This window comes from Vigna radiata, chromosome 11, assembly GCF_000741045.1.
Source record: "Vigna radiata var. radiata cultivar VC1973A chromosome 11, Vradiata_ver6, whole genome shotgun sequence".
NCBI classification, from domain to species: Eukaryota; Viridiplantae; Streptophyta; class Magnoliopsida; order Fabales; family Fabaceae; genus Vigna; species Vigna radiata.
The window spans coordinates 8,696,928-8,701,956 of NC_028361.1; the positions used below are offsets into that span (position 1 = coordinate 8,696,928).

Genomic DNA, 5,029 nt, shown 5'->3' on the forward strand with positions numbered 1-5,029 from the left:
CCAAATCTTTTAGAAATCTCTCCAAACTCAAACTGTTTTTCGATCATGTCCACAGGTAATGACTCAATGCATAATCAACTATATGATCAAATAAATTCCTACTTAAGTACAATTATAGAAAAAATTATAGTTCTCTTCTTTAGTACAGCTCATAATAGAGACATCAAATTAAGCCACATAATTAAGGGATTTCAACAAGTTCGTCTAGGATCAATACATGTTGGAATAATGTCAAAAGTTTCTAATAAAATAATATATAACCCCTTGACCAGTAGGTACTAAAACACCAGTGCATATAAATTTTATGCTAAGGAATAAAGAAGTAAAAACATAGCAATTCAAAATTTACCAACAAAAAGTTCCTGCATCAACTATGATTCATGCTGAAATGGTGAGACAAGGGAGCAATAAGTTTATACAAAATTATTGTGGATGAGAATATAAACAAAAGATTGAAATGAAGACCCACTTGAAACATCTTGCGCATGGAACTGCTTCAAGGCTACAAGACCGCCTGCCAAAACAGAAAACTAAGGTTGAATACATATTTTTTGACTACATGGATGAGTATGGTCATGTCCAAGTGGTGAATACCTGGAATTGTGCTGTCATGCCAAAGTATTGCAACAGTCACAATTTCTCTGTTTTTTTTCAAGAAAATCGAACTTTCACAGCTACATCTCCCGTTATTTGTGGTTTCATCCAAAGCACTCCTTCTGTGGATTCTAGTTCTGTAAGCAAGTTTGAAAATATGTAAGGTAGTGTTTTTACTTTATAACAACCCATTTCAGTGCAGCAGATCTGTGGATTGCAACTACGAAAACCATGTGCAATATGGCAAAGATTGTTCCTACTTCCACGTACTGATTTCATGGAGTTTGTCAAAAACTCCATTTTTTTGGCCATTTGAACAACCTTGGTGGTGTGACAAATTAAGGGTATGTTTGGTTAAACATTTATTCAATAAAGTATTATATTATATTATTTGTTACAGATAAGCGTTATTTATTTAGGTTTAAAGATTTTTTTTTTTTCAAAACAGAGTTCAGAGAATTGAAGTATTGCATTCTAATTATTGCAATATTTCTTAATTAAAGAAAACATTGAAACATTACTAAGAGGTGTTACATAATACAAGAAAATAATTGCAAAGCTAACTATTATATTCCTCCTTAATATTCTAAAGCTTCTACTCTTTCCGGTTAAAATATGTCACCTAATTAAGTCAATTATATGGTTGGTACGCAATTATAAGGTTGGTTTGACTTGACTCCTATGAACACTCCTCGTCAACAAAAGCAAAGTGGGGCCACTCCTTGTAAGAAAACAACACGCTTTGCAATGGCCACCAATTGCCAAATTCAAATAAATGAAGATTGATAATTTCTACGATCACCACAAAACACTCTTCTCCATAATTCCTTCTCCACAGTCATAATTATCCCAAAAACCTTCCTTTCTGCAAATGGCTGAGGCTTTGCTCGGAATTGTAATTCAAAACTTGCAATCTTTTGGCCAAGCCCAACTTGCAACGTTTTGGGGTGTTGACCACCAGACTCAAAAGCTTTCCAGCAATCTCACTGCAATCCGTGCTGTTCTCAGAGATGCTGAGAGAAAACAAATCACAAGTCATGCTATCAAAGATTGGCTGCAGAAACTCACAGATGCAGCATATGTGTTGGATGATATCTTAGATGAATGTTCAATTCACTCCACAAAACTGAATTTTGATGATCGACATACTTCATGCCTATCCCGTCTCCATCCTAAGGACATTCTCTTTCGTTTCAATATTGGCAAGAGGATGAAAGACATCATCCAAAGATTTCATGACATTCACGAAGAAAGGAGCATGTTTAATTTAGAACCCGGTCTCACAGAGGTCCAAACAATCAATGACAATTGGCGCCAAACTAGCTCTGACATTACAGAACCAATAGTCTACGGCAGAGACCAGGATCGAGAGCAAATTTTGAAGTTTCTTTTGGAAGATGTTAGTGAAAGTGAAGACCTCTCCATCTATCCAATAGTTGGCATGGGTGGACTTGGCAAAACAACACTTGCCAAGCAGGTCTTCAATGATAACAGGGTATGCAAACATTTTGACTTGACAATTTGGGTTTGTGTTTCTGATGATTTCAACACCAAGACAATACTACAATCCATCATAGAATGCATCAGCGGACAAAATCCCAATCTCAATAGCTTAGAAGCAATGCGGAAAAAGGTTGAAGAAGTGTTGCATGGGATGAGGTATTTACTTGTTCTTGATGATGTGTGGAATGAAGACCAAGAGAAATGGAAGCAGTTGAAGGGAAAGTTGCAGTGCGCAAGGGCAGCAAAAGGAGCTACCATTTTGGTCACTACTCGACTCGAGGAAGTTGCTTCTATCATGCAGACGCATCCTGCTTACCATTTGAAAGAATTGTCAGCAGATGATAGTTGGTCGTTATTCAAACACCATGCGTTTGGACCAAACAGAGAAGAAAAGGAAGAACTCGTGTCAATTGGCAAAGAGATAGTGACAAAATGCGTTGGTTCGCCGCTTGCAATCAAAACATTGGGAAGCCTACTACGTGATGAAAGTGACGTAAAACAATGGCAGAATGTAAAGGAAAGTGAGATTTGGGATNTACNGGAGGAAAGTAGTTCTGNGACAGGTGAGGAAAATTCTATCATGCGTGCTTTGAAATTAAGTTATTTTAATTTGGAGTTGTCATTGCGGAGATGCTTTTCTTTTTGTGCAATTTTCCCCAAAGATTTTGAAATAGACAAGGAAGAACTTATTCATCTCTGGATGGCTAATGGATTTATTAAATGTGAAGGAATGTAGAAGTGGAGGATGTTGGAAATAAAGTGTGGAAAAAATTATACAGTAGATCATTTTTTCAAGAAGCTAAGTATGATGAATTTGGTATGATCAGAAATTTCAAGATCCATGATCTATTTCATGATCTTGCCCAGTCTATTATGGGTGAGGAATGTGTGGTTATTACGAAAGGAAAATTGACTCCATTGCCAACCAGAGTTCACTATTCAAGCTTGTTCAATTCTGGTGTGTCTGTTGATAGGACTGCTTTCAAGCAAAGATTCACGACTGCTTTGAAGAAGGTTGAATCTCTGCAGACTTTTCTTGATTTTGGTGGTATTGGACCGGTGCCATCAAATCATTGTCTCCGAGCATTGCGAACAAGCTCTTCTTTGTTGTCCCCACTCAAGGATTTAACACATTTGAGATACTTGAGTTTGAGTTGTAATATGAGTTTGGAAGAAAGCTTAAATAGCTCAATTCGTCAGTTGCCGAAATTGCAAATACTGAAACTGTTTCAACGCCCCGGACTTCGTGGGTTGCCTAAGGACTTGACACGATTAATGGATCTGAGGCATATTTTGATTAATGGCACAGATTCAATACAAGAGATGCCTCCGAATATTGGCAAGTTAAGGCATCTAAGAACCCTGAACACCTTTGTTGTGGGTTTGAAACCAGGGTGTGGGTTAGCAGAGTTGCATAGCTTAAAGCTGGGAGGCACGCTGAGAATCAGAGGCCTTGAAAACGTCCCCAATGAATGGGATGCTAAACAAGCAAATTTGATGAGCAAGAAAGAGTTGAATCGCCTACATTTGTCATGGGGTAATAGTGCTAATTCAGAAGGTAATAATGTTAGTGTGGAGAGAGTACTCGAAGCCCTCGAACCACCCTCCGCTTTGAAAAGTTTTGGGATGAGAGGATATCAGGGAAGACAATTATCCAATTGGATGAAAAGTGCTGTAGTTTTGAGAGACTTGGTGGAAGTTGAGCTCTTGGACTGTGAAAACTGTGAAGAGCTTCCTCCACTTGGTAAACTAGTACACTTGAAAAGGCTAGAGGTGAGTGGAATGAAAAATGTGAAGTGGATAGATGGTGATACGTATGATGGCGTGGAGGAGAAGGCATTTCCATCGTTGGAAATACTGACCATGAGCAATTTACCAAACTTGGAGAGAATGTTGAGGGAGGAAGGAGTAGAGATGCTCCCTCGACTTTCTATAATATTCATTGTTTGCGTCTCCAACCTTAAATTTCCACGTCTTTCTTCTGTTGAGAAACTTGTTGCTATGAGGATTGACGAAGTGGGTTCTTTCATGGAAGGGGTTGTGGGGAATCTTCCTTCTCTAAAGACCTTGGAAATTGAAAGCGTTAAAGGAGCTGTGGTATTACCCAACCAACTCCGTGGGTTGGATGCACTACAGAAACTATGGATTGCAAATTGGCAAGATGTGGAGTATTTTACTGAACACGTGCTTGAAGGTCTAACTTCTCTTCAAACTTTGTCCATTCATTACTGTAAGAAATTAAAATCGTTGTCTGAAGGTGTGCGACATTTGGCTCGTCTTGAGAGTTTGATGATCAATTATTGTCCAGAGCTGATGGATCTACCAAGCAATATGAGCCAACTAACTGCCCTTCGGAATGTCTATATTCAGGGTCACTCCACATTACCATATGGCTTACAACGTGTCCCCTCCCTACGAGTTTTAGGTATACACAAATGCACGTGTACTTCATTGCCGGACTGGCTGGGAGACATTACTTCTCTTCAACAATTACGCATTGTGTCATGTGGGGAGTTGAGGTCACTGCCGAGTAGCATTCAACACCTCACCAACTTGTCTTATTTACATATAAGCGGATGTCCTGATCTGAAGAAGCGGTGCAAGAGGGAAACAGGAGAGGATTGGCAATACATAAACCACATTCCAAAATTAGAATTATATTTCTGGAGGAAACCGACGTTTTGTGACGAATTGAAGAGTGTTTTGTTTACTTCTCGCCGTAATGTGTCACTCTGTCTTTGAAAATTTTGTGTAGCCTTTTTCTCGGTGTATATATTAAATATAAACAAAGTGTGAGTATTCCCTAATGCGAAATGGGCTTGTAAATAAAAGCCCAGTAAAAGTCTCTGACCCAATATCTCTCTGGTGGATGCAGCGGAAAAATAAAGCTTCGACTAGAAGCTTCAGTCTTGTCAGAGAGTAGGTGAGGGAA

At 38.7% G+C, this 5,029-nt stretch overlaps 1 pseudogene; it reads left to right on the top strand.

Annotated features, from left to right (window-relative positions):
* The first annotated feature begins 1,187 nt into the window (after nt 1-1,187).
* On the top strand, nt 1,188-4,895 carry LOC106777081 (annotated as a pseudogene).
* Nucleotides 4,896-5,029: the final 134 nt, after the last annotated feature.